The sequence below is a fragment of the Accipiter gentilis genome, chromosome 28 (genome assembly GCF_929443795.1).
Source record: "Accipiter gentilis chromosome 28, bAccGen1.1, whole genome shotgun sequence".
NCBI classification, from domain to species: Eukaryota; Metazoa; Chordata; class Aves; order Accipitriformes; family Accipitridae; genus Astur; species Astur gentilis.
In genome coordinates this window covers 14,828,235-14,841,879 of record NC_064907.1, presented here as the reverse complement: position 1 = coordinate 14,841,879, position 13,645 = coordinate 14,828,235, and positions in this window count along the sequence as shown.

The window sequence follows — 13,645 nt, the reverse complement described above, 5'->3', positions numbered from 1 at the left end:
CATGACCAAATAGGAGTCACCAACACAAATACCAGTTAGTATATACTTGCTAGGAGAATTAGATAATATAAGGTCATATATCTTTCTTTCTTTTCCTCCTTCCTTTACAAGCAACTGTTATCCCTTGCTCTTTGTTCTTCCTCTTCTTTCATCTTTTTATCTTTTCATACATTAAATCCCAAATGGGCTATATCACAGCAGTATCTTTATTCTAATCAGCTTCCTGATTATCCCCTCTGTTGTACTGATTACTTTCTTCCCCAGAACCCTTGTGATGTCACTTAATCTTTTCCAATAACTCAACAAATAGCTTGTGTTATCCAATTTCTGGCGGAGAGAGTAAAAGGTGTGAATCGCCCCCCAATTTAGAACTATGAGGTTATGTGGGAGAGCGGTAGCGGTAAAGGTAAAAGCTTCATAGTAGGGACTTACAAAACTTCTGCTGTTCTTAATGACTGGTAGAGAAGAATGTTCGATATTGATGCTCTGTAAAGTTTCACTAGACTTTAAGAATGACTTAAAAGAAAAGGAGCAGTTTGTGGGTAAGACCCCATTTTGCTGCCTAGCTTTAGTACACTGAATCCAAATGCTGAAATGTAGCTTGCGCTTCCCAGGAGCCAAAAGGTTTGACTTTTTGCATGTGTTACTTTAATTCCATTAGTTTCAAAGACATTTTTCTTGACGTATGCAAAAGTTGGAATAAGATTTCTGTTTTCCACCTATGGATCCTGAGGTAAATTAAATTTTACAAAAAAGCTGTAGTAAGGGAATGATAACGGTTGCAAAATCAGACACTAAACCAGTAGGAAATAAACCAATTTGTCTACACAACATTGTTTTCGGTCCTGATTTGTATGATGTGATCGATCGCACAGTGTTGTTCCACAGGTCTACTCCTCAATAAGTATATGGAATGAAAGATGAGTGGGCAACTACTGAACATCTCTGTCCTCGTGCTCCAGCCCACACTGTATTTACTGCAGATCCTTTAAGCTGTGCACTGCCAATAGAATTTCCTTTTGCTTTTTAAAAATATACTCAGCATTCTAGCTTTTAAGTACCTTAGAGTATGAATGAATAGAATAATGTCTTTACAACATCCCAAAAGGTATAAAGCTGGTTTTGTTTTCTAGGAGGGGGCCTGAGGCACTGAGTTTCATGTCAGAGATGCTCACTCATTTTAGGTGCCTGTTGGAGATGCCTTTGGCCTGATTTTTCAGTGTACTTCAGTGACTATATATCTACTTTATTGTTTTAAGCAGAGTTCCCTTTGACTTCAGTTGCAGTTCTGAGCACTCAGCACTTTGGGAAGTTGAATACTGGGCATTTCAATTTGATTCCCTAGAAAAATGAGGAACACAATTAGTGCTCCTCATACGGAGCCAGCTTGGGTGTGCCTGCACCTGTGGTAGAGACATGCCCTCAGAGCCTCAGAAACTACCAGAAAGGAGGCAGGTGTTATTTACCCTGTTTGGCAGATGGGGATGTACAAAGCGGTTAGCCCTTTTACGCAGGATTGCACAGGAAATCTGTGGTAGAACTTGAAAGCGAAGCCAAATCATTCATGTGACCACAGAAATGACTTTACTCCCTGTTTTGTGGATGCATTTTAGCCAGTTTGTGTGGGACTAATGTTAAGGGTAGGACAATTTGTATTGACCTCCAGATGTGTTTAAAAGAAAAGTAGTTGAATGTTTGCTTTGGCTGAAGTCCAGAGTACACAACATGCTTTGGTATATCAGACAACTTCAAGAGCTAAATTGCCATTTTCTTCCCGTGTTTGTTTATGTTTTGCTGTGGAAAAGAATCAGAGGGTTTTTTGGTAATATTACCTTGTGGAGGGATGTAAGGTCTCCTCACATAGGCTTCAGCCTGTGTGTATTTTAGTTGTGTCTTTAGCCTGTACTGACATTGGCATATGTAGCAATAGTTGAGGAAGAATCTGTTTGTTTAGGACTATCTCTTGACAAGACAGAAACTCAGTGCGTGCACCAGCATCCTCACTTTGCCAGCCAGCCTCTCTGTCCTACGTCTTGTCCTGTTGTTCCTGGGAGCTCCGCAAGCCTCTTGCCATCGATCCCACTGAGGGTCTTACGCAGAGATACTGTCCAGGGGAATCTTCAGAGCTGTTGACATCTGGCAGATGTTTAGAAGGTTAGTTGGGTGATGCAGAGCAGTCACATGTGGATTGAACCAAGCCTAACACAAGCCATTATCTCAAGATAAGGCAAAGTGCAGTTCCTGTACCTGTCACTCTTGTTCGTCATATGCCTGAGAAGACGTGTGCTGAGCGTACCCTTTCACGTAAAAGGACTGAGGCACTGCTTAGCACTACAGGCTTCTGCTGCGACGTGGGATGGAGCCTTCTGCCATTTTTTGGAATTGTTAAGTTCAACTGTTAAGAATATCCTGAAAGCAGACTAAACCCTTGCCCACACTGGGTAGTGTTAGTTCTGCGTTAGCACTGTTTGTCAGAGAATGCGTAGTATTGTTATGTCCCTCTGTGAGGTGACTAAGTAAATTGCCATCATCCAGGCATTTCGTCTAATTAGCAGAGCAGCTGCCTTTGAAAACATTCTTCTTAAGGGCTGATGTCTCAAGGATTACTTTATTTAATTAGAAAGAAACAAATCACTGGTGGGAGGGTCTCTATTTCTAGAGTTCAGAGAATTGATTTGAATTGAAAAAAAAAAGACTTCTTGAACTTTAGCTTACATGGTAATGGATAGGGAAAAGGAAGTGAGAGTGAAGCTGACAAATACAGCTTCTGCTACAAAAACAGATTTGAGTTGATGGAGGTCTTTAGAAAGAGGAATCTTCTAAAAACACAAGTAAAACCCTGCCTTCAGCTACCAGGGATTAGGAGATGTCCATCTGTTTTTGTGATTATTTCTGTTTATTTTTTGCAGGGTTGCAGATTGATTCTCTTGTGACGCTCCCAGCACCATGGTGGGGGTTGCAGGGAAGGGAGGAGGCTTTGCTGAGTTCTGTTAAAAACTTAGCATGAAAGTGCTTATTCTTGTCACTTTCCAGTTTATGCCCTCTAACTGAAATCTTTGTAACTTAAAAGCCTGTATTTTGGACCATGTAAAAATATGTGCGTGTCAATAGATCTTTGGATAGACTGGCAAACTGGGGGGGCACATGAGCAACTCTTGCACGGATGGGGACTCAAGAAGCACAGAATATGCAGGAGAATGGAGAAAGTGGTGGGGAGCAGAAATTCAGGTAGGCAGAAAGAGGGGCACGCAGCAGCCAGGATGAGTCTGGGTCAGAAGCCTGAGAGTTAAGCCAGAAAACAGAGTTAAGGGCATCAGTATTCAGAAAGAATGGGAGATGTGGGAACCTATTAGAGAATGGAAAAAAAGTGATACAAGTTGGTGTGGCTATAATGGCTTCTTGCCAAGGATCTTGAAAGCATTGCCATCCTAAATTAACAGGGAAGAAGTTGAAGCCCAAAGAAATCATTTGAACTGCAAGAGGTCTAAGTTTACAACAGGTCGTAGCCAGAGGTGTCTGGGGGGCACCTGGGGTGAGCATGGTCAGCCTGGGGCCAGCGCTCAGGGAGTTGTTGCACCTTCACGCGTTCACAGACACAAAGTTGGTATAAAACTCTTTGGAAAGAAAGGAAACTTTTAATTTGGCTTCTCCAAGAATGAGATGCTAAAGGTGGGTGCTGGGTGCTTCTGCCACGGGATGGACAGACCTAATGGGAGGAGCTCAGCCAGAAGACTGTCCCACAAAGACGGAGTAGGTGCTTTTTGAAGAGGAGCTACCAGTAACGTGCTGTCGAGAGGGGCAGCAGCCCTTCCCCATCACTTCAAAACCTCATCTCTGTTCTGATGGAAGGAGCCAGGCTGGCTGCTTGGGCTGGAGCAGAGGCAGCGAGGAAATGGAGGCACGGTCATTCTGGGGCTGCTACTGGCCAGGCCTGTCCTGCCTACGCCGGCCCCAGTCCTCCTCTGGTGTGACTGGTAGCCTTGTGCTGGGCTGTGCTCTCTTGGTGCTGATGGCCCTTTTCCACCGCAGCTCCTGCTGAGAACAGTTTGCGGGTCAATGCTGGCCTGAAATCAGGCACACAAAGCCAGGACACAGTCTGCCTTGTGCTGATACATCAGAAGCCAAGGAGAACAAGGGTTATTTCTCCACATCAAGTGACACCTTCTCTTACACCTATGGGTGTCACTCATTGGCATCCTGATGAAAATTCAGAACTGACTACTAGTCATTCTTGGTATTAGTCCCTAATTCTCTCTTGCAGCCTCCCTCCTTTCCGTATTTCCTCCCACCAATTCTAGCTTCTATTTTTTTCCCAGCAGAACCTCACTTTCTTCCTGTCCTCCTGATTTGTTGGCTCTGCAGCAGTGTTTTTCTGCCCTCATTATCATTCATAATGCTTAGCAAGTTCCCATCACCTGGAGATTTCATTACAATATTGTTTAAAACCCTCTTCCTGATCATTAATGTTAAACGTGAATTCCAGCAACGCTGCAGTACAGTTCCAGACACTCCTCCCAGTTTGGTCCTTGCTCGTCATTATTGCTTTCCCTTTACTTCATTCCCTTCAACAGTTTTTCAGTCTAGGTGATCATGTTTGCCTATCCAAGCTGCCACCTTTTCTGTTTGTATGCCAGGTTACTCCAAGTGACTTGTAACCCCTCATTCCAGGGTCTGCTCTCATTCTTATATGCACAGTTTTATTTTTACTTAAGGGCTTTTCTGCTAATATTGGAAATATTTTTGGATTGCACAGCTGTCTTATAAAAGTGTTTGGAGTCACAGTCTCTGCTGTTTTGTTGATTTAATCCTTTATCATTTTTATTTTCCTCTAGTCCGAGGAATCCCAATTTTCTGATTTTCTTCTTTCACTTGTCCAGCATTAATAAGAAATGAATCATTAAAGCCTTTAAAACCTTTTAACACCAATCAGAGAATTGTTGTTCCATTGCTTTATATTTCACATCATACGCTTCACATCAGATTCTTAACTAGCATTTGCATTTGCATTTGTCTTTTCAACATTCTTTGTATGTGTATGCGTGCATGCATGTGTAACTCTCCATGATCTTCCTATTTTCAAAGTTCCATACTTCTCCGAAAAACAAAGCAAAACCTGGTGTGTGTAAGGTCTGAGCCTACTTCTTTGAAAAAGGAATGTATTTTCAAAAGGACAAGCTACATGCCAGTGTGCAGTTTCAGAGTATAAAGTATTCCTACTGCAGGATTCCACTGATTAACTCCAAGGTCTTATAAAGGAAGGGCACTACCTTTTTTCTGGACGGATGTAGCTCAAAGTTTAATTAGTGCAAAACAACCTCAAATAGTTTTTCCAATGGGAATAAAACACAATGCCAGAAAAAAGAGGGAGAAAAAAGGGTCCTTTCATGGTGATGTATCGACAAGCTTAGTTAAGGATGGCAAAAGTTTTCAGGACATATGGTTAGAAAGCCCCAAGGCACCTATTCAGCAAGATATGTAAACACTCATCTAATTCTAAATAGGTGAGTGGTCCCACTGAAGTCAAAAGCACTACTTCTATGCTTAAAGTTAGGCACATGCTTTAAAATCTTGCTAAACTGGAGCCTAAAGACCCACTAATTTTTATCTTGCCAAATATTTCTGCAAATTCTGGGTCAGGGCATTCAGAACAAAACCTCTTCTGTTAAAAATAGTTAGCTTAAGGATATCCAGGAGGAACATGGAAAGAAAGAGGAATTCCTCTTACAGTTTCACAGCATGCTGATTTAGCTGGTGTTCATATTTATTTGCATTGGAGATCTGTGCAGGTAGCGGCGATTAGACTGCAATGCGGAGGATGGCATGGTAATGTACTTTTATTGACTAACAGGCATTGAACGCATTCAGATAATGCACCCTTAGCTTGCTGGACGCTCATAGGCCTGCTCTTTTGGGGTTGTTTTACTAAAAAGCAGAAAAAACAAGCCAACAATCTGCTGACTTGTGAGGACTGTGATTTGACTGGGCCTGCTTTACAATGCATTCTCTTTTCTAGGAAACATAAAATGGGGCCGATCCAGTTTGCTCCACTGACCTGAATGGTTAGTGGGAATATTTTTGTGAGTTTTGTGAGCTAATAAGATTTATATGATGGTGTATAAGAATCAGACTACACTGAGCACGGTGGCAACTGGGAAGTATTTTCACTTAAATGACTTCTTTTATAAAGTGCAGATGTGTGTATCTCTGCAGAAGCACGTCAATGTCAGCAACATCTGAGATGGGAGAAGAAGCCTTATCAAATTCCTTGTTTCATTCCGATAATTTTAAATCCTTTCCTTTCACTAGGATGGAAATGTATGAAAAGCCATATACCGAATCCTGTGTTTCAACCATTGCTTCGCCTCTGTTTGTAAGACGGAGCAGACATGCGAAACATGCCTTAGGGAGTGTGCTTTCCTGCTGAGTCTGCCCTGAAAGAATTAATCACAGAGCTTCAACTGTGTCTCCATTTCCCAAAGCTGGGGCCTGTCTGGGCCCCATAGCTAGGTCAGTGTTAAAACCATGGCAGAGATTGCTTCAGCATTATAAATTGGCACAATTGACTGGTGTACATCACACCACTGCAGTATTGCTAAATGCATCTGTGGAGCAATATTATGGCAAACTTTTCTCATCAGCAAAGCCTTTGCTTCATTTTTTCATGTCTAAAAAGAGCAGTGGCAAACTAAAATAGTGATGTTTATTTCTTTTTCACTTCTTTCTTTCCTATAAAGGTTAACTAAACTAGCTACTGAATAAAAATTGAATTACTTTACAGGCAATGGCTCTTTGCTCTTAGGCATATTGCAGAAGAAGAGCTGTGCTGGCAGGAAGATGGTGCTTATTCTGTGAGGCTGTATTTTCAGAATGTTCTGCAACAGCAGCAGGTTTGCAAAACTCGAGTTGCGTATTGGTAACAACAGTCAGTGCTTTGCATACTTTGCCATTTGCATGTAGGGTCTGCTGAATTCATCATCGTCTTTGCAGCAGGGTGGTGATCAGGGGCAGTTATAAGTCATTAGCGAGCTGTGGAAAAACAAATGGAAAACTTACAAGCATGCTGAGACACCGACTGTGTGCTCAGCCATGGGATGGGCTAAAGCACATATTGCACATTCCAGGATGGGGAAGATGAATGGGAGATGCATAGCTGTTCTCTAATTCCTGTGCTACTGAGGCTGTGGAGTTTGTGCTTTGTTTAACATTTCTCTTCACAATTTTTTTTGTGTGAATAGGCTGTGAACAAACACACACAAACACACACGCATACACATTATCTATGTCCCGACTTCGCCATGTCATCCTCTCTACAACTTACTCCTCTTCAGCAAATTTGTGTTTATTGTCAGGTGCCTGTGAAGGAAGATTCCCTTGTTACGTTCTTAATTGGATTTTTTATTAGACTAGTTTGATTGCAAAGTATGTTGCCATGTGAACACCTGGGAAAGACAGGGGACAGGAAATTGTAGCTAGAGCTTTTTATAAAATACTGGGTTCTTAAAATCACTTGAAGTGTTATAAATGAATATCAGCAACCCATGCCCAAGTAATCCTTGATCATAATTTGATTGCAAAAAGACATATAACACAGTTAATTAGACAGGAGCTGATTTGATATTGTGTGATATACATACTACTGTGTTCTGTACATATCATCTCATCCCTCACCGCAGGAGACCCACATGGCCCAATTCTCTTTCCATGTGTTTTTCTGACATAAGAATGTGAGCATACAAGGAATTTCTTACTTGTCTTGCTGTCCTTTTGGCTTCAGTGATACCAAGTACTCTTCCTACCTGTGCCAGGCTATACAGTAAGCATCCTGAGTCTCACGTCCTGCTGAATGTTCTTATACTCAGCTTCAGAAGTGTTGTGGAGGGCTTGCTTGAACAGACAAGAGTAGAGGAGCTTACAGAATCAACAGAGGCCTATGTCAAGAGGGTGCTGGGTTAAATCTGCATCAAGATCGAGACAGCAGAGAAATTCTCCCAGAGGATGCCACTCTCTAATTCCTGGAGAAGCGCAAGTAACACTATAGTGTATTTAAGTTATGGCACTGCTAGAAAATTTTGCATGGTAATGACTCTGTACTCCCGACATGGAATTTATCTGTTTGTTAAAGCTGTTGAGCCAGGTCCACTTTGAGCATACCTGAATCCAGCTTGAAAAATGTCCAGGGAATTAAGCTTTGTCTGAGCTTGACCTATAGCCTGTAAAACAGTCTCCTGTGACAGATAATAGGTTTTCTGGACAAAAGGCATGCTGGCATTGGGAGGGGTGCACCACAACTGCAGGAGTTGCTAGTGCTCTTGCTCCACTGACAGATAATTGTGCTTTGGTGGTGTGGGCACATGTGTTCTCTGACATACCAATGCCAAGGAGTTGGCAAAGGAATTTCAGAGGAGCGTTTACCCCTCATGTAGGGGGCTTTTGTAATTATTGTGTTCATACAACACTGTAGACCGTGATGCACTGGCACACAGTTACTGCCAAATGCATAGGTGTGAGAACTGCAAAAGTATAGAACTGCCACAAGGTAAGTATGACTTTTAGGTCAGCGAGGGGCAGACATTTCTAGATCTCAGCCAAAGCTTTACCTGACTGCCTGCTCCACTACATTAATTTAGCTAGGAGCTTGGAGAAGTGTTTTGAAAATGCAGCGTCTGTTTGAAAGTGTTTCCCCAGCTAGATATTTAAGAATGGTTATAGAAAAAAAATAATAACACCATCAGGAATCCCTAATGACGTGGAGAGAAATAGAGGAAATCATAAGTCACTCAAGGGATTAACTGAACCTCCAAAAATTATTCAGGTCATGTTTGCATTTGGTGGCTTGTCCTTCTCCTATCTGCACATATTTGCTCTTCATCTCTCAGATCTGACATTCTTCACTCTCAGGAGAGACTGCTGCTATTTCTGTTCTCACTGACCATGGGAGCACTGTGCCGTTTTGGAGATCTGGAGCGAGCTGTATGTCAGTGCAGTATGTGTCCAGAGATGCTCCTTCAGGTCCTAGCAGGACTGCGTGAGTGTCATTGTGTTGGTGTCCCCGAGTTCTTCTGTTTCTCAGGATTGCTCTAGCACAGCCATGCTGTTTGGAACTGTGGTGCTAGCTCACGGCCGCATGCCACGGCTTAGGCATCCCCTGAAAGCATTGTGCAAGCCTGCCTGAGAGACACCATAACTCACGCACATCCATGCCTTCTGCAGCAGCTCGAGTAAAGTAGGATCAAGTAGCACAGACTCTTTTCTTCCCTTTTACTGAGCTGAAATTATCCATCAGGTTGCTTCCATTCCTGCTTCCCAGATTCCTCTTCCCTGCAGCACTGATAAATTTCTTCTCTCTTCTGTGTAGATATAGTTCTTCAAAAGCTCTTTCTCGACAGAGTAGATACATGGCGGAAATCCTTACCCAGAATTTGCCTTGCAAGGGTGGAGAAGTTAGTGCCCACACCCATGTTAGCAGTAAAGTAGATCTTTTTTGCCCTATTCTTCTGACCTGAAGTGGGACATTAGTGCTTTTTAAAATGTTACTAAGTATACCAGAAGCCCTAAGACCAGCCCTCTCCAAACATCAGTGTGGATCAAGTTTTCTCCATTCTCTCTTCCAAAACAGAGGCAGCTGCTATCCTCGTTGCTACCATGAAGAACATCTGCCATCTATTATCAAGAGTCTGAAACCTTAGCTAGCAGCTACCCTGCTGAATGTTTTTAATACCTGTGAAATAACACTGATGCGTGCACCAGCTGCAGTACGGATTAAGGACAAACACAGAAACACTTGCAAAAAGCAAAGCATCTCCGTATGTGTGGGCACCCAAAGAAATATTTCGTCTTCAGGGAACAGGATGTTTTAAATTAGGTGCTTAAGTCTCCTTCCCTGCAAGCAAATTCTTGCATAAATCCTATAAAGCTCTTCCCAGAGAAAATTTGGGAGGCCAGGTTTGCTTTGTGTACATTTTCTGTTTGCTGATCGGCGTATTGCATTGCAGATCCGTCCTGGCTAGGAGACAGTAATCCACCTCTCCCAGGACATCAAATTAAATTAGCAACAGGAAGTTTTTGTCTTTATAGTCCTCTGGAATCAATGTTGAAATGAATAGCGTTGTCTCTTCTCTCCACCGCATAAGGTGAAACGCAGAGGAAATGGCAGGCATTACTTTACTACCCTATGACAGAGAATTGGGATGAGGTTCTGGTCGTCCCCTGGATGAATGTGGGAAAATGAGGAAAGGAGATTCAAGGGTGTGTAACAGAGGAGGAGATGCTTACTTCCCTTTCTAACATTGCTGAAGAGAATGAAGGTGGGACTAAAAGACACGCTTTGCTGTCTTGCAGGCTGAGAGGACAACTGTCTCAAACCTTCAGAGCCTTCAAGGACACCGGCTGAACCATACAGCAGGTTTCCTGGAGAACAGTTGCGGTGTAACTTCAGCCATCCTTTTTCCCGCATGCAGAGCAGCAGCAGCTTGCCCCTTGTGACGGTGAAGGTGATGGTGACAGTCAGAAGTTGAAAGGTATTGGTTTCCTGCTGGAAAACGGGCCACCTCAGTTTGAAATGCTTTACTCCTACCCCAAAGAAGACTCCCCACCTGATGCTGATATCAAGTCAGTATTTACACACCACACTGGACTCGGAACACTTCAGTATTTTTTGCAGCACTCCTGCATCCTTGGTGTTTGTGTTCAGGCTTGTCACTTCATCTGTCTTAGGCACACTGGGGGCACACTGGGAGCCCCCTAAACCAGCACAGCCATGTGACGTGAACCCCAGGAACTTGTGCTCTGGGTATCCATCTCCGGAGGAGGGATAAGAGTTGCTTCCCTATGTAACTGGTCTCTGGGCCAAGTTCTCCAAGGAAGGCTGTCATTTCTGGTATGTGAGCTCTCAGCCTGACAGCGCTATGCTACTCACTTGATTCAAAGTGAATTTTACTTACATGGCTGTCAGGCCTTGTACCCACAACCTCTGTTCTTTTGGCTTTCCACCTGTACGTGTGCATGCAGCGTGGTTTCTGAGAGGCTTTAATGCCTCTGCTATCAGAAAGCAGAACCTTTAATAATCTCTGGGGTTTTGTAATCCTTTCTTTCATTTCCTTTTAAATTAATCCAACCCTGTCTTGCTGCGACATATTAGGTGCTCTGCCTAAAAAGACATAAATGTGATTAGATTGTGAGGTACTTCAAAGATGCCCCACCTTCAGCTGTTTATGAGCTGCTTAGAGTTAGTGGAACTATGTGACAATGGGCAAAACTCTTATCCCAAGCAGGACTTTTCCCTTTGGCTGAAATTCCAGGATGCGCCCAAAACTCTGCAGCTGTTGTGTGCAGTACAGTCATGTCAGCAGGAAATCTGGGGACTTTTAAAATTTGTCCTGTTTTGATGTGGCAGCTCTGCTCCTTGCAGTTTATGCACAAAATGCCGTGATGCCCTGGGCTGGAAGATTGGGAATACAATAAATGCCATCAGTGCAGTTAGACTGATCCTGCTGCCACAAGAAGTCAGTATGTGGTGGTTTTTTTTTTTTCTCCCAGGATTTCCACATCAGCAGAATGCACCCTACAGATGTGGGAGCACCTCACCTTGCCACTGTGATCTCTTCCCCCAGATCAAAGTTACTGTCATTCCCCCCCTTCCCCTGGGGGAGTTGCAACAAACTGATGAAATGCTTCACCGGGAACAACTCCATCAGGAGAAAACTACCAACCAACCACCCAAAAAGGCTAGAGGAAGCAGAACCCATAAGAAGCAATGCAGGAAGAGAGTGGTTAGTCAATTGGCTTCAGACCCCATCCCCCAAACTTCTCATTTACCGGATTATTTGCTCTAAGGTTGGACACCATGCTCAGCATTACCCTTCACACCCCCCCCCCCCCCCCGAGGCACCCCACAGCTGTGGTTTTTCGTGGCATCTCTGCGTGATTGAAAACTATGGACATTAGGAATTGTTCCTTGGTGAAATAAAAGGGGGGCAGGACCGAATTTTGCCGTATGGCACCCGACCAGCTTTCCAGGGTGGGCTGGTATGCCCGCAGAGCTGGTAGCCGCAGGGGGACGCGGAGGGGGAGGCCAAGGTGTGCATACTGGGGGTGGGTGGGACGACACACACGGGTAAGGCCCAGTCTTGGAAGACCTATCTCCTGTTTTGAAACTGGGGTTATTGTTTGCTGGTGGGAAGATGCTAGTTCAGGCTTTGATCTTCTTTTGCGTGGTCCAGAGTGACATCTAATGGCACTGTACCAGACTGCAGCACGTCTGGGGAGGGCCGAGTGGAGAAAAAGCTAGTGTTGCCAACCATTTTTCAAGTGACAAGGGCAAGGTAAATTCTCTCAGGGGTGAAAAAACAAATAGACTGTATTAAACTAAACTATAGCACTATTTGTAGCCATACTTTGAGATATATTACCTGAATATAGCTGGGAAGTTAAGTAGTCTAAAGATAGGAAGCGGCAGAGTTAAGCTGCCTATAAAAACCATAAAATATTTCACATAATATGTTAGGTTAATGAAATATCCGTGAGTTTAAAAAATATGAAAGGAGGAAGTCAGGACAATATTCCAGAAAGGAGTCAATCCCAAATATCCTGTCTTGAGTTTGATGGGATATACATCTTTCATATATAACTGCTTTTGTAAAAAATGACAAGACCCTACAAAATTGTTTTGCCAGAAACAGCATGTTCTAATAAAATACGTTCTATCAAATGTTTTCAACCAGTGCTGTGTTGTGGCATCATTGTTTTGAACGGTGCAAATTGTAGATCAGAGGTCTGTCCAATCTTACCAACATGGCAATACATTTATATATGCTGTATGAATTCCCTTTTAGGCACCAGTAAAGGCAATTTTGCACCATTAACTAATGTTGCAAGAAAAATACTTTATGTGTTGCGTTCAAGTGTAGGAGGCCGACAGTTAAAGTATATAACCCCAAATAAGGGATAACAATAGCAAGAAAAGCTTTGGAATTATTTGAGCTACTGTTTGAGGGAAATAGCAGTTTCCCCATTTACCTTAAATTGATTGAGTTTTATTTGCTGTAATGGACATTGAATGAAATTCCATTTAGAATAGTTTCAGAATTGCCAAATAAAAAGTAAAAATCTAACTGTATTATATCTATACACATATATTTATATACATACATGCGTGTATGTTGGTGTATAAAGTGCGGTTAGTAGGTTGTGCGTAGTACACTTAAAGAGTGTCAATGCCTAAAACACATTAGAGCATACACAGTTTAAGGTAAGTTTTTCGTCTCTGGTATGAATCCATAAAGCAAACCCACACCTACTGGCACTTAGACATGTGAATAACTATGGATTCTGTCCCTAGGAAGGCTGAGCAGCAGATGGTGAACCCACAGAGAAGGTGGCTTTGGTGCATTTGGTGTCTCTCTAATCATGACCTGCTGGTAGCATGTTCCTCTTGTGATCCTTTAGACTTGCAAATTCATGATAAAGATAATTTATCAAGGAAAAAGGAATGAGTTTTTGCCTTTTAAAAAGAGATTTCTAAAAGGCATATATTTTATTTTCAAAGGATTATTTTCTTTCTGGGTTTTTATGTTAGGAAGTTGAGTTCATAGCTACCTTTTTCCCTAGAAGTCTTTATAGGGTGATTTAAATATTGTCATGCTTGTGA